Source organism: Ictidomys tridecemlineatus, chromosome X (assembly GCF_052094955.1).
Source record: "Ictidomys tridecemlineatus isolate mIctTri1 chromosome X, mIctTri1.hap1, whole genome shotgun sequence".
Classification (NCBI taxonomy): domain Eukaryota; kingdom Metazoa; phylum Chordata; class Mammalia; order Rodentia; family Sciuridae; genus Ictidomys; species Ictidomys tridecemlineatus.
Genome location: NC_135493.1, coordinates 93602046 through 93627364, shown reverse-complemented (window position 1 = coordinate 93627364; position 25319 = coordinate 93602046). Strand labels below are relative to the sequence as shown.

General features: G+C 43.3%; 2 long non-coding RNA genes across 3 annotated transcripts in view; one reads left to right on the top strand and one right to left on the bottom strand.

Moving 5' to 3' along the window:
- Positions 1 to 25319, top strand: part of LOC144371774 (uncharacterized) — a 201767-nt gene that overhangs the window by 79112 nt on the left and 97336 nt on the right. The gene's annotated exons all lie outside the window — the stretch shown is intronic.
- On the bottom strand, positions 8862 to 10878 carry LOC144371639 (uncharacterized). Of its 2 annotated transcripts, XR_013431591.1 has the most exons (3): positions 10788 to 10878; positions 9629 to 9763; positions 8862 to 9123 (listed from the first exon to the last, which is right to left on the bottom strand). It is a non-coding gene; the product is annotated as an uncharacterized LOC144371639 (long non-coding RNA). The 2 variants fall into 2 exon arrangements; XR_013431590.1 differs by lacking the exon at positions 10788 to 10878 and having other exon boundaries at positions 9629 to 9877.

Below are 25319 nucleotides of genomic sequence, written 5' to 3'. Positions count from 1 at the left end.
TGCACTGGATATAGCAAATACAGCAACCACACCCGAATAATCTGCTGACTGCAATACTGCCACAGTAAAGTAACTGTCCCCTTCTTTGATAAGAGGAGAAATGCCCAAATGACAGGTGACAAAGTCCATAAGGAAGGCTGGGGTTGTGGCTCAGGGGTAGAGCGTTTGTCTACCATGTGTGAGGCACTGGGTTCGATCCTCAGCACCACATAAAAATCAAATAAAGAGATTGTGTCCATCTATAACTAAAAAATAAATATTAAAAAAAGTCCATAAGGAAAATAAAGTCATGCTATAGAGAGCAGTTTTCATCAATAGGGCAAACAGATATATTAGGCTTTATTCGGTTGCATGGGACTGAGGTCCATATTTTCTGAGCCAAATACTAAGAAATGTAGCCTGAAAATGGGAAAGACAATTGAAAACAGAGCTGTCCACATTTAGACTCTATGGTCGCAGCCATAGGGACTAGGATAAAGAGAGATACTTTGCCTTAAAGGAAAGTCCTTGAGCCATTGAATTGCAGAAAGCACTTTTGAACAAGAGGCCTTGGCCCAAGCCCTAGGAAAATACCAAGTGCAGGGAAAACACACAGCCATACCTTGGCTCCACCTGCAGTCTGGCCCCTAACTTCAGCCCTTCTACAAATATTGGACCCCGAGCCCAAGGTGGGGCATCTTACTCTCCAGGTGGCCCACATCCTGCCCTGAATGTGTACCTACTCCCTAAGTAAACCTTTGTCTATGACTTTGTCTGCTGAAATTCTTTTCAATCACACAAGCCAAGAACCTTGCAGGTTATTTTGCAAAGCTTTTAAAATTGCACAGCTAATACAGTTGGATTCCCCCTCCCCTCTGCGACCCTTCTCCCACCCATGACATCTCTTCTCCTGGGACAATAGTATAACAGCCCAGGGAAGGCAGGGGTGGGTGCCTCAGGCCAAAGGTGGGACTTAAGTGGCTCAGAAACCTAAGTTTTGAGTCTGGGCTGTGGAACTTTCTGGATGCACTTGGCGAGCCGCTTCACCTCTCTGAAAAGTTTTCTTATTTGTTGTGGAGGATAATGATAACCCAGGAATGATTCTAGAGCTTATTCCATAGACTGTCAATCCACGTGTAAAAGCTAGAATTTAACTATACAATGACAGAGTGACCTTGTCCATTCCCCTGCCTCTTTAGGCAAACAGCACTTCATTCCCCAGACATCTTGGTCCTCTGCCCTCCAGGATTTCCTGGAACTAAAGGTTGTTCTTAGTAACTTAGAGACTTTTCATAAGTAATCCTCTGTCATTTTTGTCTTGGCTTAGGACCAAGAAATCTTTCCATAGCCATAACTTAAATCTTCCATGTGACAGCTTGAATCCCTCTACCCCTGCAGCCCTGTTCTCTCTTCAGAGATGGAACTGGAGGGTCATGAGGCCACCCAGCCAGGTTTGCAAGTTCTCTACCACAAGGCTACCTCCCCAGCCCTCAGCCTTGGTTTCCTGTAGATTTCAGAACTCCAAGTTCAGATCACTAGACCTGTCCCTCTAACTCAGCCCCTACTCCAAAAAGAAAAAGTAAAATATGGGGCTGGGGGTGCAGATCGGTGACGGAGCCCTTGCTAGTAGATGCGAGGTTGGGGTTCCATCTATAGAAGTGCAAAGGGAAAAGAAGTAGCAGCTGCCTCTGGGTAACGATGCCTAAGAAAGACTCAATAAATTTCTCCATTTGACATATAAAACCTACACTGTTGAGGAAAAAAAAAAAAAATGTTCCCTACCCAAAGTCACATGCCAGCACTCTGCAGAAAATGCGTTGCCAAAAGATTATCAGATATTATACTTTACTCTCCAAACAAAAGCCCTTGATGTTTGAGTGAAGGAGGAGAAGAGAACATTCCAAAGAAAACATCTTACTAATACCCTTCCGGTGCCCAGCACTTTGGAGACTGTAACAGTGTTTTCCATCCATTAAGGGCTTGTGAAATCAACTTAACAGGTGGCACCTCAACTTAAAAAAAAAAAAAAAACATGAAAGAGATTTGAATAGAATGGCTACTATCAAAGAGTAAGGCAAGTAGCAAAGTTTTGCAAAGGTTTTGCTACATACTTACATGTGCATAGGTCTGTTGGTGGATCTGAGATTCACTTTAACAAAAGCCTTCAAAGTGTGGTCTCTGGAACCAAATTCCCAGGTTTTGAAATCATAACATACCCTATACTAGCTGTGTGATGAAGGGCAAGTTACCTTCTGTACTTCTTTCTCCTCACCTGTGAAGGTAGGGATACTGGTAGTACCTTCTTTAAGGGTTTTTTGAGGATTAAATGAGATAGTATGTGTGAAACATTAAGAAGAATGTGCAAGGCAAACAGTAGGTAGTATAAAAACATAAGTTCTAGCAAAGTATCTGGAAAGGGCAAGGAATTCATAACTATGCCTACCATTTTGAAATAAATTTTAGACTCGGTTTGTTTTCAGTTTTTGGCTCACGGGTCTTGCACATATTTGTCAAATTTATCCTCAAGCATTTCAGGTTTTAGATGCTATCGTAAAAGATATGGTATTTTTAAATTTCATTTTCCACTGTTTTTGTTTTTAATCTTTATTTTATTTCTATGTGGTGCTAAGGATCGAACCCAGTGCCTCACACATGGTAGGTGAACGCTCTACCACTGAGCCACAACCCTAGCCCCTTCTACTGGTCTTTTGCTTACATAACTGCTAGTAACTGCAACTGATTGGTATGTAGACTTTTGAATCCTGTGACCTTGCTAAACTCACTTATTAGATCTTGTTCCTTTTTATTTTCTATGTGTACAATTACACTGTCTGCAAATCAAGGCAGTTTTGGAGCCAGGGAAGTGGTACACACCTGTAATCCCAGTGACTCAGGAGGCTGAGGCAGGAGGATCACAAATTCAAGGCCAGCCTCAGCAATTTAGAAAGACCCTATCTTGAAATAAAATTAAAAAGGATATAGCTTAGTGGTAAAGTACCCCAGGTTCAATCCCTGGGGTAACAAACTTTTTTTTTTTTTTTTTGGTACCAGGGATTGAACCCTGAGGCACTTAACCACTGAGCCTCATTCCAGCCCTTTTAAATATTTTAGAGATAAAGTCTCACTGAGTTGCTTAGGGCCTTGCTAAATTGCTGAGGCTGGCTTTGAACTTGCAATCCTCCTGCCTCAGCTTCCTGAGCTGTTGGAATTACAGGCCTGGGACACGGTGCTCAGCCTGGAACCTTTGAGTATAATGTTGAATAGAAGTGATGAGAACAGACATCATTTTCTTGATCCTCAAATCAGAAGAAAAGAATTCAGTCTTTGACTATTCATCATGTTAGTTACAGGCTTTTTAGATCCCCTTTATCTGGCCCAAGAAGTTCCTATCTATTCCAGATTTGTTGAGAGTTTCTGTCATGCATGGCTGTTGAATTTTGTCAAATGCTTTTTCTGCTTGTATTGAAATGATTGTCCCAATCACTCAGGAGGCTGAAGTGGGAGGATGGCAAGTTCAAAGCCAGCCTCAGTAACTTAGCAAGGCCCTGTCTCAAAATAAATAATAAAAAAGGGCTGGAAGTGTAGCTCAGTGGTTGAGTGCCCCTGTGTTTAATCCCCGTACCAAAAAAGGGGGGAAAAAGAAAAGAAAGATTCTCTGTGGAATCTTTTGTGTGTGTGTGTGTGTGTGTGGTGTGTGTGTGTGTGTGTGTTTTAGCCTGTTAATGTGGTGAACTACATAGATTGATTCTCAAATATTAAACCAACCTTGCACTCTTGGAATAACCCCAGTCATATTATCCTCTTTGTGTGTACTTACATTGATTTTGCTTGTATTTTGCTAAGTATTTCCCAAGTCCAAGGCCATGAGGAATGTTTCTGTATATCTATATAGCTTTGTGTGTGTTTGTGTGTGGTGCTGGGGATTGAACCCAGAGCCTTGTGCATACAAGGCAAGCACTCTACCCACTGAGCCATATCCCCAGCCCCTAGGCTAATTTATCTTTAATTTCCAAATATTTGGAGGTTTTTCAGATTTGTTTGGTTGTTGCTATCAAAGTTAATTCTACTGTGGTCAGATATAATATCTTCTATGATCTCAGTCATTTTGCATTTCTATGGACATATAGATGGTCTATAGAAAATTCTGTATTTTTCTGTTGTTGGGTGGAATGTTCTATAAATGTAAATTTGGTTAGTTTTTTGGGTCCATGTTACAAATCTTCTTGATCCTTACTGAATTTCCATCTACTTGTTGTATTAATTACTGAGGAAAAAGTAATGATATGTACAAACAATGATGGATTTGTCAATTTGTTCTTTTAGTTCCATTAGTTTTTATTTTATGCATATTAAAACTCTTATTGAGTCCATATATATATAAGAATGATATTTCTTTCTGATGAATTGATCCCTTCACTATCACAAAATATTTTCCTCTCTCTGGTAAAATTCTAAACTACACTACTAATGATATGGTCACTATAATAATTTTGAGGTTAGTGATTACATAAGATATATCATAAACTATATGTATTTTCTTTTCTTTTGGTACTGGGGATTAAACCCAGGGACACTTAACCACTGAGCCACACATCCCCAGCCCTTTTAAAGTTTATTATTTAGAGACAGAGTCTTGATAAGTTGCTTAGGAAATCTCTAAATTGCTGAAGCTGGCCTCAAACTTGTGATCCTCCTGCCTCAGCCTCCCAAGGTGCTGGGATTAGAGGTGTGTGCCACCGCATCCAGACTTTTCTTCTTTTCATGCCTTTTTTTTTTTTTTTTTTTGTGGGGAGGGGCGTGGCTGCTACAGACTGCAGAGACCTCCTTGGCCTTGTCACATGGTGGGTTGCTATAGCTTCAGCCACAGCCAGCCACCTTCTGCCTACCTTGCTAGCCGTGTAAGCCATGCAGTTTCACACAATATTTTGAGTATATTTTAGTATTCCATTTCCCCCCCTCTACTATCTTATTAGCTATATCTCTTATTTTTTAGTGGTTATTATGGGTTACAACACGCAACTTTAACTTATCAAAGTGTACCTTCACCTGATGTTATACCACTTCATGTGTAATGTACGATCCTTTTAAAATGTTTTATTTTCTTCTCCCATCCTTTGCGATATTGTTAGCTTCTGTTTTACTTCTCCTTGAGTTATAAATCTCACAAAATATGCCTATTATTTTTGCTTTAAATAGTCCACATCTTTTCAGTAAACTAAAAAGCGAGGATGGAAGTGTTTTGTATTATCACATATTTACCACTGCTGTGCTGTTTATTCGTTGATATTGATTTAAATTCCCATCTGGTATCATTTTCCTCAGCAGGAAGAAATTCCTTTGACCTCTCTGTGGCTGCTATCTGCTGGCTGCACATTCTCTGGGCTCTTTGTTTGGAACAGTCTGTTTCACCTTCATGTTTTAGCTGTATTTTCTTTGTGTGTGGAATTCTAGACTGACTTTTTTTCCCCCCTCTCTGTTTTACTGATGTCATTCCATATTTTTCTAGTTTGCACACTTTCTGATAAGAAGTCTGTGGTGTCTTTCTAATTTTTCTTTTTAATTGGGGACTTCCTCTGCGATCTCTTTTCTCTTTAATAGTTTCTCGTTGTTTTCTTAAAATTGGATCATCATTTTATTTGGTGTGATTTCCTTAAGATTTATTTTCCTTGGATCCACTGAGCTTCTTACATGTCTAGGTTTATAGTTTTCATCCAGTTTTAAAATTTTGACATATGTGTGTGTGTGTGTGTGTGTGTGTGTGTGTGTGTGTGTGTGTTGTGTACTGGGGATTGAACCTAGGGGTGCTTACCCACTGAGCCACATCCTCAGCCCTTTTTTATATTTTATTTAGAGACAGAGCCTCGCTGAGTTGCTGAGGCTCATGATCCTCCTACCTCAGCCTTCTGAGCCCCTGGGATTACAGGAGTGGGCCACCTTGGCTGGCTGGATACTAAATGTCCCCCAAAGCTCATGTGTTGAAGGCTTGGTTCCAGGGTGATGGCACTCTTGGAAGGTGGTGGAAAGTTCAGTGGGCGGGGCCTAGCTGGAGGAAGGAAACCATTGAGGCTGCACCTTTGAAGGGGATGTGGGCACCCTGGCTCTTTTCCTTTCTTTTCTTACTGGCCACCAGGAAGTGAACTTCTCCTCTTCTCCCCACGCCCTGCCATGATGTTCTGCCTCACACCAGCCCAAAACCAATGGAGCTAGCCGACCATGGACTGCGACCTCTAGAACTGTAAGCCCCAATAAACCTTTCCCCCTGAAAGTTGTTTTCCTCATGTTTGTCATCGTGATAGAAAGTTGACTAATGTACTTTTCTTCTCTAGAATCTAACCTATTGGGGCTGGGGTTGTGGCTCAGTGATAGAGCGCTTGCCCAGCATGTGTGAGGCACTGGGTTCAATCCTTAGCACCACATAAAAATCAATACAATAAAGATCCATCAACAACTAAAAAAAATATTAAAAAAGGAATCTAACCTATTATTAAGTCCCTGGTGAATATTTCATTGCAGGTATTGCCTTTTTCATCTCCAGAAGTTCCATGTGGTTCTTTTTATTCAAATTGTGGGAAAAATATATATAACATTCACATTTTTTTTTCCATTTTTAAATGGAACTTCACATTGTTGTGCAGCCATCACCACAATCCATTTCCAGAACTTTTTTATCTTTCCAAATTGCAACTCTGTACCTGTTACACAACAGCTCCCCCTTTCAGTCTCTCTCCAGCCCCTGGCTGCCACCATTCTACTTTCTGTCCTTATGAATTGACCTGTTCCAGACGAGTCGCATGGGTGGAATAACATAGTACTGATCACCATTGGGTCCTTTGTAAAGGCTTCCATTCTTTCCTTTTCATGTTTGTGTTTTCCTGTGTGTCGTTTGACATACTCATTATGGCTGTTTAAGGTCCTTGTCTGCTATTTCCTTCACCTCTGTAACCTTTGAGTCTGCTTCGATTGGCTATTTTTTTTTTTAAATCTTGGAATAGGTCACACTTTTATGCCTCTCAGAAGTTTAGTAATTTTTATTGGATGCTGAACATCATGAATATCAAATTGTTGAGGTCTGGATTTTATCCTTTTCTTTAAAGAGTCTCTCTTTTTTTATCTGGTGTGTGGCGGTGGGGTGGGGTGACCTGGGCTTGCACTCAGGGGTCTCTTACACTGTGCTACATTACCAGCCTTTTTTATTTTTTTTATTTGAGACAGGGTTTTGTAAATCGCTAAGGCTGGCCTCAAGCTTGTTATCCTCCCACCTCAGCCTCCCAAATCAGTGGCATTAGGCATGTAGCACCACGCCTGGCCTGAGTCTTTCTTTGACAGGCAGTTTAATTACCTCTGGTTCAGGCTGATGCTTTCAAGGTTTGTTTTGTAGCCTTATCAGGGCAGGTCTGGAATGGCCTTTCATCTTGGGCTAGTCTAGACCTATTACTAGAGATTAACCCTCTTGGGGCCCCTCTGCACACCCCAGGCATTTCTCCACTGAGTGGTCAAAACCCTAACATTTCCCAGTCCTAAGAAGGGCCTGGGAGTTGCTCTGTTAGTGGCAGTTCTTTCTGGGATGGTTATTTTCTCTCAGGCTGTGAACTCTTCCCCTGTGTATGTCTCCTGTGCTTGCTAGCCCGCCAGACGGCACTCGATGTGAAATTCTTGATCTCTTTCTGCTTGTCTTCCCGCCAAATTTCAGCCATCCCAGCTTTGCTGAGTCTCCACCTCCTCAACTAAGCAAGTCTCTCTGTGCCCTACTTGGATTGCTCCTATTGCCTTCTAGAAAGTGCCTCCAATCAAGTCAGTTGGCTTTATGTCATTATGATAAAGATACCTGAGATAATCAACTGAAAAAGAGGAAAAGTTGATTTTGGCTCAGTTTCACTGGTTTCAGTTCATGGTCACTTGGCCCTGTTGCTTTGGGTCTGAGGCAGCACAAGACATCATGGCAGCAGAAGCAATTTATTCTACTATTCTTCTTAACCCTGTACCTCCTTGCCTCCCTTCCCTCCCCTCTGCTAAATCCAAAGTACCTCTACTCTTCCCTAGCCCACCGTCTTATTGTGAGTTAGCATCCACATATCAGAGAAAACATTTGGCCTCTGCTTTTTGGGGATTGGCTTATTTTGCTTAGCATGATATTCTCCAACTGCAGCCATTTACCTGCAAATACCTAATTTTATTCTCTTTTAATGCTGAGTAATATTCCATTGTGTAATATGCCATTTTTTTTTTTTATCCATTCATCTACTGAAGGGCATCTAGGCTGGCTCCACAGTTTAGCTATTGTGAATTGTGCTGCTGTAAACATTGATGTGGCTGCATCCCTGTAGTATGCTGTTTTTAAGTCCTTGGGGTATACACCCAGGAGTGGGATACTGTTACCCCATCTTTTTAAGAGAATGCTAGCAATTCAGTTCCCTTTGTGCACCCTCCCTTTGTATTTCACAACCAATTAATAACCAGTTCCTGCCATTGTATCGCCTCCATCCATTTCCTGTCTGCAACATGCTGGTACCTCTTCAGGTGAGGCAATCCACGGTTTCAGTCTGAAGCGTTCCAGAGTTTTCTAAGCGTTCACCTCTCCAGCATTGCGCCTCTCTATACCATCCCCCTTACAATTGCTAGGAAGATCTGTGCAAAATACAAATATGGTCCTTTTTTTTTTTTTTCCCCTGCAACTTAAACCTACAGCAGCTTGTTACTGCTGATGAGAAAGTCCATTCTTCGGAGCTTAGTTTATAAGACCCTTCCGGTGGAGCCCCAGACTCCCTGCCGACTCCTCTTCCTGCCCCTCCCTTCTCCTTACCCTCTAGCCACACTAAACCACCCGCCATCCCTGGAACACCGTGTTAGTTCCGAGCTTCTAAAAAGCAGAGGCCAAGGCAGAATTAAATGCATGTGAGATTTATATGCAGGGAAATGCCTCCGATGGCTACGGGGCCGAGGGGGCAGGCCAGGAGCATTCAGACGCCGGTGGAAGGGGAAGAGGAATGAAGGAAGAATGGAAGAGGAGGAGCCCTGGATCGGAGAGCAGGGGCTCTGCGAAAAGTCCTGATGAGGCCCACGGAGTCCTCCCGGGGGAAACATGGTGCATTAGGGAATTCCACATCCGAAAGAAAAACGGTTCAGCTCCGGTGCAAATGCTGTGCTCTGTCATTGGTTGAGAACAGACCCAGAAAAAAAATATGTAATAAATATGCAATGGTGGAGCCTGAAAGTGAGGGATCTGGAAACTGTCAGCCAGCTACCCTCCCGAGGCAGCCTTTCTGGAAGGGAGACAGACGTGAAGAGCACAGGCAGGGCCATGGCCGCCACGAGCATGGCACCCCCCCACCCCCACCCCCACCCTGGGTCTTTGTTAACCCAGTTCCTGCTGCCGGAGGCTCCCCCATCCTGTTCCCCCAGGGCTGGCTCACTTCTCTTTCAGGGCCTCAGCTTCCAGGTCACCTCTTCCATGAAGCCTACCCAGACTCCCTTTCTCAGCCCCCAGGACCTGGCGCAGCTCTGCAGGATTCTCTCCTGGCACTCCCTATTTACACTAGAGTTGCCCTGGGCGCCTCGGATGCCCTGCACCTTAGTCCAGGGGAACCATCTCTTTGTATCCCTGGTACCTAGTGCAGCGGCTGAGGCGGTAGATGCAAAAATTGAACTTCACCTTGAAATCGTTGCACCTTAAAATCATTGCATTTTTCAATCCCCTTGCAAATACCCGGAAACGTGGCACCAAGTGCAATTATTCTCCAACCACGGAGTACGGTGCTCACGGTTCCCCAGAACAAGGAAGGAAGGCCTGCAAGGAGACGGTTTTCATTTTGTGTTAGATTCGTGCAAGAAGTCACTGCTCACCCCCGAGCAAACCCAGTACAGTGCACCCCCAGCCCTCCCCACCCCCAGGTGATTTGCATTTAAAAGTGCAGGCTCCAAAGGAGAATTCCTTTTGCCAAAGAGGAATGTCAAGCATCTGGGGCTGGCCCGGGAGGTGAATTTTTTTTTTTTTTTAAGGGGCCAGAGGCCCATTCGGGGAGCAAATACCAAAGATCCCTTAGAAGGAGGCCATTTTATTTGGATCCTAACCAGCCACGAGAAGTATCCCGAGGCCTTGAACAAAGTCCCTAAGGAGGCCCGAATTTGGAAAAGACAATGAGAGTGAACGTTCTAGCCTTTAAAGAGACATTTCCATTTTCCGGGCTCGGGTGGAATCTCCGCCCCTTCCCCCCATGTTTTTGTCTGCGAGAGAAATTCGGCCTCTGCCAGCAGCGCCCGGGATGCTGTCCAAACAGCATGCTGTCAGCGGCATCGGCCGGCAGGGACGACAATCCTCCCACCCTTGGTTTTCCAGGGTAATATTAGCTAAGAAAATACTCCAGATTTTTCTCGTTCGGGTGGTGTAACTCGCTCGCTTCAGACATGCGCCTTTCTCCAGTAATTACCTCCCACGCTTGGGGAAATGTCTTTCTTTTCTTTTCTTTCTTTCTTTCTTTCTTTCTTTTTTTTTTTGCAATCCAGTATCCAATTCAGGAAACCCGTCAGCGTCTCCCAAGACAAAAAGGCAGCTTTTCAGACTGCCATGTCCCTTTTCTTTCATTCCCCACCCTTCCTCGAGTCAAAGGGGCACAATGACCTCAAATTTTCACATTTCTGAAACCAAACCGAAAAGCCGATTCTTTTTTTTTTTTTTCTTTTTTCTTTTTTTCTTTTTCCCTCCCCACCGTCTAAAGCTGTGATGAGATTGATGGTCAGCTAATGACTCACGGCATCTCCCAATGGAGGAGGGACAAGTCACAGATCCCCCACCCCCACCTTCCTGTCATTACCTTCCTCCCTGCAGAAGAATGCTGCTGGGACCAGGGGCCCTCCCCGCCTCTGCCGAGACACAAAGCACAAAGATGATCCACGCCTGAGACCTCCCCCCCCCCCCAAGCCGCTCAGGCCAAGGGAATTTCTTGGAGATTTATCAGATGCCAAACTCCACGTCGCACGTAGACCTGGATAATTGAATTCAGGCAAAGCATATTGAAGCCCGTGTGGAGCTGGCACTCGGGCTTCAGACAATAAATCACGACCCTACTTGGAGTAGCTCGGCGTGGTCAGGGACACGGTCTCCAAACAGGGAGCAAACAATGGGATGATCAGTAGCAAAGAATCGCAGGGGAAGAACCGACCACATTTGGTGTGGGGAATGGGACTTTGGAGTTCCTTAGAGACCACTTGAACAGCTTTCAATCCCTTTGCTTTGTTCTACAGTAAGGAATACATTATTCTTTTCTTTTTTAAATTTGTGCATATTAATTTCACAGAACAGTGAGTTTCATTGTGACACATTCGTGCCTGCGCATAACACAATGTGACCGATTTCACTCCCCAGTATCTCCTCTTGGGATCCCCCCCCCCCTCTGATCCTCTTGTGTCCCTCCCTTCATCAGTTCCCTTCTATTTGCATTGATTCCACACACACACACACACACACCCCTTTTCTCTCTAGTTTCCACCTATGAGAGAAGACACTCAGCACCTATCTTTCTGGGTCCTGCTTACTTAGCATGACATTCTTCACTTCCACCCATTTTTCCTGCAAATGACACAGTTTTGCTCTTCCTTGTGGCTGAATAAAACTTCATTGTGTGTGTAGACCATGATTTCTTTATCCATTCACCTGTTGACAGGCACCAAAGGCCCTCTGCTTCCATAACTTGGCTATAGAAAGACAAATTTTTTGATATTTTTATTGAGATAATTGTGGATCCACATGAATTTATAACAAATAATACAGAGAACCAAGTGCAGTACTGTGCACCTGGAGTCCCAGCTATATGGTACTCTTTTTTTGGTACTGGGAATTGAACCCAGGGATACTTAAACACTGAATCACATCCCCAGGCCTTTTTATTTTTATTTTGAGACAGGGTCTCCTTAAGTTGCTTAGGGCCTCATTAAAGTGGCCTCCAATTTGCAATCCCCCTGCCTCAGCCTCTCAAACCACTGGGATTACAGGCTGGTACTGCCACACCCCTCTAAGACCCCATCTCCTAAAAACAAAAAAAGAAGAAGGAAGAAAAAAAGAAGAAAGAAAAGGACAAAAAGAAAAACAGCAAGAGGACCTCACACACTGCCCAGTTCTCCACAATGGTAACATTTTTAAAAAATGTTTCTTTCTTAGTTGTAGGTGGACACAATATCTTCATTTTACATTTATGTGGTGCTGAGGACAGAAGCCAGTGCCTTCTACATGTTATGTGAGCACTTAATCACTGAGCCCCATCCCCAGCCCTATTTTGTATTTTATTTAGAGACAGGATCTCCCTGAGTTGCTTAGGGCCTCACCATTGCTGAGGCTGGCTTTGAACTCCTTATCCTCCTGCCTCAGCCTCCTAAGCCGCTGGGATTACAGGCAGGCACCACTGCACCCGAGTAATGATAACATTTTAGAGAACTATATTGTAATCTCACAACTAGGATCTTGACACTGATATAATCCACCCAGCTTATTCAGATTCTCCTCCTTTTACTGTTACTAATTGTGTTTGTGTGTGTTTTTAGTTCTACACAATTTTATCTCTGTGTAGCTTGCGTATCAATCACCACAGTCAAGTACACAACAGTCTCATGACAACAAACCCCCTCCTGTTACCCTTTAAATCACACCCTCCTCTCTCTCAACCCTGTCTCCAACCCCACTACTAACTTGTGCATTTCAGCTGCCATTTCAAGATTGTTACATAAGTGAGATCATACACAGAGGTTGATCCATGTCACACATGTATAAAGAGTTCCTTTCTTTCTGCTGTTTAGTAGTAATAGAAGACTACGTGTTATGGAATTCCATGGTATGGAATACCAGGTTACTTAACCATTCATCTGTTGAGGAACAGCTGGGCCCATTCCAGTTTTAGCCTATTATAAATACTAGGATCACTTGAGCTATGAACATTTGGGTACAGGTTTTCGTGTGGGTACAAATCTTCTTTCCTCTGAGAAAAACACTCAGGAGAGTAATTGCTGGGTTTCTTTTTTAATATTTTGATGCTGAGGAATGAACCCCCCAGGGCCTCATGCATGCTAACAAGCGCATGCTCTACTACAGAGCCATACCCCTAGCCCACATGTTTGATTTTTAGAGAAGCCAACAAATATTTTGTTAATTCTTTTTTTTTTTTTTAGTTATTGATGGATCTTTATTTTATTTATTTTTATGTAGTGCTGAGAATCGAACCCAGTGCCTCAGACATGCCAGGCAAGCGCTCTACCACTGAGCTACATACAGCCTCAGCCCCAAGAAACCCACAAATTGTTTTCCAGGGTTGCTGTAGCCTTTTACATTTCCACCTGCAGTGTTTGAGTTTCTCTTCATCCTCACCAGCATATGGAGTTTTCACTATTTTAAATTTGTAGCCATTTCAGGTACATGGAGAATGATACATCATTGGGGTCTTAATTTGTGTTTCTCTAATAGCTAATAGTGTACAACATTTTTGCATGTGTCTGTTGGCCTCTGGATGTCAACTTTGGTGAAGTGTCTCTTCATGCTTTTTGGGTATGTTTCATTGGAACATTTGTACTTTTTTGCTAGGTTTTGAGAACTTTTTAAAATATATATTCTGCCAGGCGTGTTGGCGCACGTCTGTAATCCAGAGGCATGAGAGATTGAGGCAGAAGGATCGCAAGTTCAAGGCCAGCCTCAGAAACATAGCTAGATCATATGCAACTTAGTGGGACCCTGTCTCTAAATAAAATGTAAAAAGGGCTGGGGATGGGGCTCAGTGGTTAAATATTCCTGGGTTCAATCCCCAGTACTAAAAAAAAAAAAAAAAAAAAATTAAAAAATATGTATTCTAGATGATGGTCCTTTGTCAAATATGTGGTTTGTAAATATCTTTTCCTGGTCCTTAGTTTGTTTTTTAATTGTCTTCCCTGGGGCTTTTACCATGCAGAAGTTCTTAATTTTGATGATACAATTTATGAATTTTCCTCTTACAGCTCATGCTTTTGGTGTTAAGTCTAAGAACTCTTTGCTTAACCCTAAATCCTAAGGATCCTCTGTGTTTTTTCTCCAAGTGCCTCTTACGAAGCCTTTACCAATTTCACTGAAAGCATACCAGAGCTTAATGGAATCCAGGCAGTGAGTCAGAATTTAATAACAAGACTGTATTAGTCTGCTCCAGCTGCAGTAACAAAAACCAGAGGTTGAATGACTTAACAACAGAACTTGATTTTCTCGTGGTTGTGGGGGCTACAAGTCCAAGATCAAGGTGCCATCAAAATTGGTGTCTGGTGAGGGCTTTCTTGCAGACAGCCACTCTCTTTATGCATTCTCATGTGGCCTTTCTTCTGTATATATGGTAGGGGGGACATCTTTTCTCCTTGGTGTAAGTACACCAATCCTACGCCATCATGCCCCACTCTTATGACTTCATTTAACCATATTGCCCCCGTCAAGGTCCTATTTCCAGACCCACCTCACATTGATGGTTAGGGCTTCAACATATGAATTCTGGGAAGGAGAAGACACAATTAGGTCTGTGACAACACAGCCCCAGCACACTGGAAGAGCTTCTTTGGCTTCTGTGCCTCAACCTGTGTTGGTTGCTACAGCCAACATCATGTGCAGTCACAAGTGCCAAAAAGCCTGGCACTGAGTGGGTGCCAATCATGCAGTTTTGTGTTTAGTGTACTCCTATTCCCTCCCCCTCCCTGATCTTTCTGGGAATCATTCCTGTCCCTCCCACTTTGCTAATGAGGTCATTACCCTAAGAACTTCTTACTACAGCAGGCCACACACACTGGGCAGTTGATTAGTCCTGGAAAGGGACTAGAAGCAAGCTGTGCCAATCACCAATTTTCTCTAGAAATTTTGGCTCTTAAAGTTTAAACTCAATGTAGCTGGGTTTTTGTTTGTTTGTTTGTTTGTTTTTTGTTTTTGTTTTTTGTTTTTGTTTTTTTTTTAGTGCTGGGGATGGAACCCAGGGCCTCATGCATGCCAGGCAAGTGCTCTACCACTGAGCTATATCCCCAGTCCTTAGCTCTTCTGTCTAACTAAAGAAAGCTAAACTTGGGAGCCCTTGATGAAGGGGCTATTTTCTATGTGACTAGGAAACAGAGAAACAAGAATGGTGGGTTTGTCGTGAGAAAGAAAATGGAGCAGATGCAAAGAGAGAAAAAGAGATAGAAACAAGGAACCGAGGGGCTGGGGATGTGGCTCAGTGGTAGAGCGCTCGCCTGGCACACATGAGGCACTGGGTTCGAGCCTCAGCACCACATAAAATAAAGATGGCACACACTTGTAACCCCAGCAGCTCAGGAGGCTAAGACAGGAGGATGGTGAATTCAAAGCCAGCCTCAGCAAAAATGAGGCCCTAAGCAACTCAGTGAACTCTGTCTCTAAATAAATAGAGCTGGTGATGGGGCTCAGTGGTTGAATGCCCCTGATTCAATCCCTGATACCCCCCCCAAAAAAAATAAATAAAATAAAGATATTGTGTCCACCTAAAAACTAAAAAGTAAATATTAAAAAAAACAAGGAACTGAGAATATTCTAACCCTAACCCCTTTCCCACTATATCCTGTCCTCAGGTTCTATGAAGCACCTGAGAATAAATTGCCCTCTTTGCTTTAAAGAGGGAAGGAGGAAAAAAGGGTAGGGAAGAGCAGGCGACCCCAAGGAACCCCTGTCCAATTTCCAGTCCCTGCCTACCCCAGTGCGGTATGTTAGTCAGCTTTCATTGCTATGACAAAATGCCTGAGAAAAACAACTTAGAGGAGGAAAGATTTATTCTGGCTCACAGTTTCAGAGTTTCAGTCCATAGTCTCCTAACCCATCCCGTTTAGGCCTGTGATGAGGCAGAAACATTGTGGTGGAAGGGCTTGACAGAGACAAGCAGAGAAAGAGGGAGAAAGGGGCTAGGGACAAGATATGCCCTTCCAGGGCACACCCTGGCTAACCTCCTTCTTCAACCTAGGCCCCACCTCCTATGGTTTTTCACCACTTCCCAATAGGCCATTGATTATGAACCCATTTGTGGATTGACCCACTGAAATCCCCAAATCCCCACCTCTCAATATTGTTGCGTTGGAGACCAAGGCTTCAATATCCGTTTTCAGGGGACATTCCAGATTTGAACTAGAACGCCCAATGACACCTAATCCCTTCAAAACGAACCTAGTTTGGCATACAATCTTAAGAGCACCTCTGTCCAGTCAAATATAATGTGAGTCATACATTCGTTTTCAATTTTCTAGCAGCCACATTTAAAAATTTTATTTGTTTTATTGTTGTTGTTGTTGTTTTGGTACTGAGGATCAAACCCAGGAACACTCAACCACTGAGCCACATCCCAAGCCAGGGTCTAACTGAGTTGTTTAAGGCCTCACTAAATTGCTGAGGCTGGCTTTGAACTCACGATCCTCCTGCCTCAGCCTCAGGAGCCACTGGGATTATAGGTGTGCACCACCATACCCAGCTTTTTAAAAAATTTCTATTTGTTCTTTTAAGTTATACATGACAATAGAGTATATTTTAATATATTAAACATACATGGAGTATCACTTATTCTAATTAGGACCCCATTCTTGTGGTTGTGCATGATGTGGAGTTTCACTGGTCGTGTATTCATATATGAGCATAGGAAAGTTCTATCCAGTTTATTCCACTGTCTTTCCTATTCCCATCCCCCCTTCCCTTCATTCCCCTTTGTCTAATCCAATGAACTTCTATTCTTTCCTCCCCACTCCTTATTGTGTGTTAGCATCCACATATCAGACAGAACATTTGGCCTTTGGTTTTTTGGGATTGGCTGATTTTACTTAGCATGATAGTCTCCAGTTCCACCCATTCACCAGCAGATGCCAGAATTTCATTCTTAGTTACAGCTGAGTAATATTCCATTGTGTAAATGCACCACATTTTTGTTATTCATTCATCTGTTAAAGGGCACCTAGGTTGGTTCCAAAGCCTGTCTATTGTGAATTGAGCTGCTATAAATATTAATTTGGCTACATCACAGTAGTGTGCTGATTTTAAGTCCTTTGGGTATATGCTGAGGAGTGGGATAACTGGGTCAAATGATGATTTCATTCCAAGTTTTCTGAGGACTCTCCATACTAGCAGCCACATTTTTAAAAAAGCAAAAACAAACAGGTGAAATAAATTTTAGTAATGTATTTTATTTCATCCAGTGTATCCAAAATATTATCATTTGGACATGTAATTCTTTCTTTTCTCTTTTTTTAAAATACCTCACGAGGATTTATTGGAGACTGATGAACTCAGTCCTTGGTTGGAAGTTCACCATCTACAGCCTCTCTTTATCATTTTATTTCTTGTTTTTCAGTTTTCGGTGGACACAATATCTTTATTTTATGTGGTGCTGAGGATCGAACCCAGCACCCCTCGCATGCCAGGAGAGCGCATTACCGCTTGAGCCACATCCCCAGCCCTGGACATGTAATTATTTCAACATGCAACTCTGAATTTTCAAAATTGTCCCAGGTGATTCTCATTCAAAAGCTTTGGGAAAATGAACTATCGGTTGCCTCATGAGACTTAGAAATTCTCCTGGGAGGTAGAAGCCGGAGGCAACCCCTGGGCTTCTCTGAGGCTTCTCTGTGGCAGCTCTGTGCCCTGGGAGCCAGAGTAACCACGTTTCAACATGGCAACCAACTGTCTACTTCCCTGAGGCCCCTTCTAAATAAGTCTGTGATTCTAGTTAACCCTTTAAGAGCTAAGAGTACGGACTTCCTTCCTCATCAATGTCATCCATCTGGCCTGGGCCTATAAATCCAGCAGCTGAGGAGGCTGAGGCAGGAGGATCTCAAGTTCAAAGCCAGCCTCAGCAACTTAGTGAGGCCCTAAGCAACTCAGTGAGACCCTGTCTCTAAATAAAATACAAAAAAGGGCTGAGAATGGGGCTCAGTGGTTAAGTGCCCCTGAGTTCAATCCCTGGTACAAAAAAAAAAAAATCATTCATCTCTCTGTCCCTCTCTCTGTTCATCTGTCCTCTGTCTTCAGATGGGCTGTGCTATCAGAACCTTCTGTATTTGACTCTTGATTCTGTGCCTCTTGATAGCCAAGACTTTGGGCAAATTATCTCAACTTCTCTGAGTTCTTCTTTTCACAGTTGTAAAATGCGGCTCATCATATTACTTGCTTATCAGTCATAGAATAAGCATTAAAAAAGGTTGAAAACACAGTGGCACATGTTAAGTGTACTATAAACGGTGGCCATTATTATACAAGACCTGCTCTCTAAAGGATCAACAGCATTTTTTTGATTGGGTACTGGGGATTGAACCCAGGGACGCTGAACCACTGAGCCACATCCCCAGTCCTTTTTATTTTGAGACAGGGTCTCACTAAGATGCTTAGGGCCTCACTAAATTGCTGAGGCTGGCCTCCAACTTGCAAGCCTCCTGCCTCAGGTTCCTGAGACCCTGGGATTACAGGTGTGCGCCAGCGCACCTGGCTAATTTCTGGGCTTTCTATTGGACTAACATCTTTCTAATGACTCCTAAGAACAGAAAAGCCACATACACAGGATTAGAAAACAGACACTTCCAATTGTGATGTGTTACTATACCAAAGGCTCAATACAACACTTTCAGTCTGCATTTGGGTTTCCAATAGAAGATCAAAATAAAATTAAAGCCCTTTCCTGTTTTAGCATCGATTTGCTGTTTCAATTTTGGATTCTTCAAAGGAAAAGTCTTCTTATACTGTAGGCCCTTCTCCTTCCCTTTCCAGTAAGTTCATGAATATCTGAAATCTTTTAACATCCTCATTGAGCACAACCACTTTCCATCGGCTTCTGCATTCCAAGTGATTTTCCTCTGGAGCACAGAGAGGTAATTTGAAACAGTGGCCCTGGAAACCGCTTTTTACTGTTAGAAAAAGAACTCCTAAGGTGATCTGTAAGTGGGTTAGCTGGAGTCCACCCACATCCTCACAGAGCTAAATGCGCTTGTTACAATGGAAGGAAGACTTCACAGAGAGAGCAATAAACAGCAGAAAATTCAAGCTGGAAAGGACTTTAGAAAATTTGTGATGCCATCTTTTTTTTTTCTTTTTGTGGTACTGGGGATTGAACCTGGGGGTGCTCTACCACAGAGCTACATCCCCAGCCCTTTTGATTTCTGTCTACTCTATTTGATTTTATGGTTGAGACAGGGTCTCACTAAATTGCCTAGGCTAGCCTCAAATTTGCAATATTCTTGCTTCAGCCTCCCGAGTAGCTGGGATTACAGATGTGAGCCACCATGCCTGGTTTGGAGACAAACTTCCTTAAATATCACAGCCCTAAGCACCTGCCAAACCCGCAAGGACACAGTAGCCCTTACCTGTTGCAGTGCGGTTGTCCTGTGCCTGTCTGATCTGCTATTCTCTGAGGCTGCGTCTTGCTCATCTGAGTCTCCAGCATGGTACGTGATAGGTACTAGGTGCTGAGTTAGTGTCTGATAAGCGAATGAAGGGCATTTGGCCTTGCAATGGGGCATGGTATCTCGCATGAATAAAAGATCAGAGTGAGATCTTTAGTTCCCATCTTTTTTATTCCCAGGGTGTGTGTTGGTTTCATGTTTTTGCTCTTCATGGGGCTGAGTTCCTACAAAACGTGGCTGACATTTTATTTATTTAAAAAATTTTTTTTTCTAGTTGTAGATGGACACAATATCTTTATTTTTATTTATTTGTTTTTATGTGGTGCTGAGGATGGAAGCCAGGGCCTCACGCCTGAGAGGCAAACACTCTACCACTGAGCTTCATCTCCAGCCTTGTGGCTGATATTTTAAGTGACGTTTAAAATGTGGTCATTTGAGGAGGTCCCTGCGCATAATGTGAAACATAATTAGCCGGTGGAGATTTCAAAGTGCTGCCAGAATTAAAGATCCTCAACTTACCATACCTTTAAAATAGCCATTCTGACTACCACATAGAAAAAAACCTGCGAATGAAGCCTATACAAAGGAAATCAGTATTAAGTGAAGGACACAAAGATGTCTTCTGATGGTATCATCTGAGTACCTGGATCCAACCATACCTGCACTTGTCTCTCCTATAAGCCAATATGTTGGCTTTTCATTTAAGCCAGGATGACTTAGGCTTCTGGTACTTGTCACCAAAAGAGTACTGGTGACTAGAATAAAGATCAAACAGTTAGAGAACCATAAAATCCAATATATATTAAGTGTTATGTTGCATAATCTGATTAAAAATGTGATACAAGTCCAGAGGCACAATAGCTGAAGGAAGCTAACCGACATAATGGGGTTTGGGCAGGGCATAATCTCTGTTGTCATCATGAAGGAACATAAAGGACTGTGGAGCTAGTAGACTGTCTCCATCTAGTATAATATGGCATAATATGGTCCAGTGTACGATCCCAGCATATTGGAAAGGCAGGAAGAAAGACGGACCAAGTGCAATGCTAATCTTTATCCTCTTTTAAGATTCTTAAGAGGACTGGTAGAGGAGGGAGAGTCAATGTTGGATAAGATTGTTAGATTCAGGCTGATCCTGGAGCATTTGGGTCAGACTTGGTACCTCTTTTGTGAAGGGGCAGCTGGGGAGACTTTAGCATTGGATAAAGCCCAAGGAAGGAGTCAAGGCTGAGAAAAACAGTCATGTAACTTGAAAGTGGCAGGCAGGATGGTTCTACAGTGCAGTTTAAGATTAAGAGGCATACAGGAATATACCAGGCCGGGTGCAGTGGTGCACTCCTGGAACCCTAGCAGCTCTGGAGGCTGAGGCAGGAGGATCTCGAGTTCAAAGCCAGCCTCAGCAACTTAGTGAGGCCCTAAGCAACTGTGAGACCCTGTCTCTAAATAAAATACAAAATAGGGCTGGGGATGGGGCTCAGGGGTTAAGTGTCCCCAGGTTCAATCCCCAGTACCAAAAAAAAGTGTGTACATCACGTAGTAAACTAATGAAAGCCGACTGTGAATGACAGGAATTGTCGATGAGACAGATCAGATTCTGATTTAATGGGCAGCCAATTAATGAAACAGATACTCCTGCATACCTGCACAGTTAGAAATGGAGAATCAAGATACAATTGAGGGCTGGGGCTGGGACTCAATGGTAGAGCGCTAGCCTGGCATGTGTGAGGCACTGGGTTCGATTCTTAGCACCACATAAAATAAATGAATAAAATAAAGGTCCATCAACATCTAAAAAAATATATTTAAAAAAAAGATACAATTGGTGTGTTCCAGAAGCAGATAGGAGGGTCTACTAAAAAGGGAACCTGCTACTTTACTCCAGTGTTCTGTTTTTACAGGCCCAGAATACATTCTCAGAAAATGGTCATTTGGTTCCACCACATCCTGACTACTACAGTATAGTTTTCTCTGTCCTTTCATTTCCCCCCTCCCCATTCCTTTATAAAGTAACTGGTGTATGTGCACAAGTGTGTGTGTATGTATATATATGTATGTACCAGGAATTGAACTCAGGGACACTTAACCACTAAGCCACATCCCCAGCCCTTTTTATTTTTTATTTTGAGACAGAGTCTTGCTAAGTTGCTTAGGACCTTGCTAAGTTGCTGAGGCTGGCCTCAAACTTGCAATCTTCCTGCCTCAGCCTCCTGAGCCACTAGGATTATAAGTGGGTGCCACCATGCCCAGCATATTGCTTTAAAAAAAAAAAAAACCTAAATGGCCAATGATGTTTTGATTGACATCAAATGGAGATGGGGTGGGGAAAAATATTGGTTCTGTGAAAACAGTCCCTTTGTCCATTAGTAGCATGCTCATTCGGCTCTTATCTTTATATTCTAGTAAGTTATTTTGATGTCATTATTTTAACAACAACAACAAAACCTGAACAACATAAAAAACCTTGCATACCTTGTTCAATTGGAGAATTTTAATATTTTTCACTTATTATTAAAAAACCAAGGACAATTTTATGACTGTTTTTTTTTTCTTTTTTCTTTTTTTGTATGTACCTGTTACACGTAGGGCAATCTGTCTTTAAGAAGGGGTGAATTACTCTTTATAAGAGAAAAATTCCTAGATAGCTTCCCTTCAAGTCAAGCATCTTGTTGGATTATTTTTTTGGGGGGGGGGCTTATTGGGAATTGAACTCAGGAGTGCTTAACCACTGAGCCAAATCCCCAGCCCTTTCCATGTTTTATTTTGAGACAGTCTTGTTGAGTTGCTTAGAGCCTTGGTAAATTTCTGAGGCTGGCTTTGAACTTGCGATCCTCCGGTCTCAGCCTCCCAAATCGCTGTGATTACGGGCCTGTGTCACTGCGCCTGCACCTGTGCCTGGCTCAAGCATCTTGTTGTTTAAATAAATCTCTCCTTTGGGGGGAAAAAAAAAAGATCGTTAGCATACCCAGAGATCCAAGCATACCGGGCACCTGGGCTGAGAATATTCTCTAGAACAGTGGTTCTCAGCCTTAGTTGCACATTTGAATCACTTAGGGAGTTAAAAAAAAAAAAAAAACCCAGATACATAAGCTGCACCCCAGTCCAAGAAGATCACAGTCATTACAGGTGAGACTCATGCATCTGTATTTTAAAAATTCCCCAGGTGGTTCTACGGGACAGCCAGGTTTGAAAACAAATGTGAGATAGTGCTTCTCAAAAGTTTGACATGCCTTTGCAATTTATTTTTTTTTTAATTGTAGATGGACACAATGCCTTTATTTTATTTGTTTTTATTTTTTAAACATGGTCCTGGGGATCGAACCCAGTGCTTCACACATGCTAGGCAAGTGTCCTACCACTGAGCCCCGGCCCTGGCCCCCGCCTTTTGCTTTAACAAGATTCAGATATAGTAGGTCTGGAGTAGGGCCCAGAATTGAGGGGGTTAAATGTAGTAGGGAGGGGAGGGGTGTCCTTTCCAATGCATTCAGCCAGATTTCCCAGAAATAACCTTTGGACAGCTAAGTGTGGCAAAAGGTCGATGAATCACCTGACTGTCCCCAATCTGATGCAGGATATAGGATGACCAACTGTCCTACTTTGCCTGGGACTCAGGGATTCCTGGGAGTTGGGGTTTTCAGCACTAAAACCGGAAAGCCCTGGGAAAACCAGGATGGTTGGTGATCCTGCCCGTCTCTGACCTTCTGGCCAGTGAAGTTCTGACCATTGTTACAAAAGCTTTTCCAACCAAACAGGCCCCATCGAGTACCTGGGAACAAATAGGACCTCAGAGGACAGGCCTGGGAAGAGACAGGGAAATCCTCAGGCACATGATCCTCCCTGAGGCCATCAGTAGATCCGGGGACAAGAGCAGGAAACTCCTCCCAGGAGGCAGAAGTTCCTGTGACCCATTGTGTTGTTCATTTTGTTGGGTATAAGACTGGCCAGCGCACCGAGCAGACCTGTTAGGGAAGCCAGGCCAGGTCGTTTCTAAAATTCTCTGTCCATAGATCCTAGGGAGGGGGTAGAGCAGCAACAAGAGCTGGTGCCACAAGAGTCTGGCCACCTGCTAGTGCAGTTTTCTCTTGCTTTCCAAACATGCTTGAGCCTGGTCTCATACCTTCCATCTCTATTTTTTAGTGGAAAAATGCTATGCATGTCCAATTTTACGGCTTGTTAGATGAGATAATACCCAGGTCATAATGGGTGTTTTTGAAGAAGCTTTAAGGCTAGCTGTTGCCTTTTATTGAATGCTGTTGCACGATCTGCAGAGATGGGCTTATTTTATTTTTTTCCTTCTATTCATGCCATGTATTGTAGTAATAAATTCTTGCACACTGAACTATCCTTGCATTCTTAGAATAAACTGCACTTAGCGATATTAATTTCTTTTTTTTAATATATGATGCTGGATTTTGTTTGCCAATATTATATTTAGGATTTGTTGTTGTTTGGTACCAGGGATTGAACCCAGGGGCGCTTAACTGCTCAGCCACATCTCTATGCCTTTGTGATATTTTTATATGTAGAGACAGGGCCTTACTAAATTGCTGAGGCTGGCCTTGAACTTCATAGAATATTTCCTTCTTTTTTTTTTTTTTTTTTTGGTGGAAGGGATTGAACTGAGGAGTGCTTACCCACTGAGCCACATCACATCCCCAACCCTTAGTATGTTTTCTTTTGAGACAGGGTCTTTCCAAGTTGCTTAGGGCCTTGCTAAATTGCTGAGGCTGACCTCAAACTTGCAATCCTCTTGCTTCAGCCTCACAAGACACTGGGATTACAGGAATATTTCCTTCTTTATCTATGCTCTGTCACATCTAAGGCATTAGAATTATCCCCTCTGTAGAGATGTGCCAAAATTCACTTGCAAAACCATCTGGACATACCACGTTATGAAACTGGACCATCAACTGTGGGTTCTACTGAATCTCTTTGGGTCAGCTCAAGGCTTGGTCAGGAAAGCTGGTCACCAATCCTCCAGCACATGGCTTTCTTTCTGTTCTTTTTCTTTTCGATGCTCCATCTACCCTATGCTGATCCCGCTTGCATGTGAACACCGGCTCTTGCTTCCCATGTCATCCCAAGTGTCACCATTTCAAAGAAGCCCGGCTTCTGTTCACTGTGATGTCACCTTCAAGAGGGCAGAGGCCATGTCTGGTTTGGGTTCTCACTGTATTCCCAGTGCCCAGCCCAGAGTCTGGCACATACCACGCACTTGGCACCTACTTATTCAATTAAGTAGCGGATGCATCAGGCGACGCAGAGCTAGAATAGCTCTAGAGTTCCCATCAGCTGTCATTTTCTGGGCTTCCTTTTTGGGTTCTGCTTGTGGGGCGGAGGGGTGAGGGGCAAAGTGGCCAGCTGTGGTCGGTTGGCAGCCACCCACCATGCGGTCAGATCTGGTTAGAGGTTGAAGAAGCCCTTTGCCTACTTCAAAGATCCTGCTAAGAACCATGTGGCAGGCGCCAACCCTTGGCCAGACAATTCTCAAGGAATGTTCCACCCAGGCCAGAAAACCCAGTGCCAGAAATCTTGGGACAGAGCCTGTGCCAGGAGATTCCCTGCCTCGGGGAGCTGAGCTGAGAGGGAGATGGCTCTAAATGCCACTGATTCGTCACCAAGGTGACACTCTGCTCTTCCAGTGCTCTGGGTCTGCTCCTTGACAAGCCACCACCCACCACCCACCACCACCCCTTCTAGAAAGACCCCAAGTGAGTATGGCTGCCTTGACATCTCCTCAGATGGTTTTCTTGGCTGGTGTCCAAATATCTTTGGTCTTGTATTTGGGGAGGGAGGGGGACAAGGTCATCTAGCTCTTGCCTTGTGTGATTCTATTATTCCAAATTCTGAGAATGCCTTTTCCCTTTTAAAAGAGTGAACTAATTCCTCTTTGACAGCGTTACTGGGACCCCCCTCCAAGGGAAAGAGGTAGGGGATTCCAGGGATCTGAGTCATCTAGCCACTGGAGCTGGAAGCAATTCTTC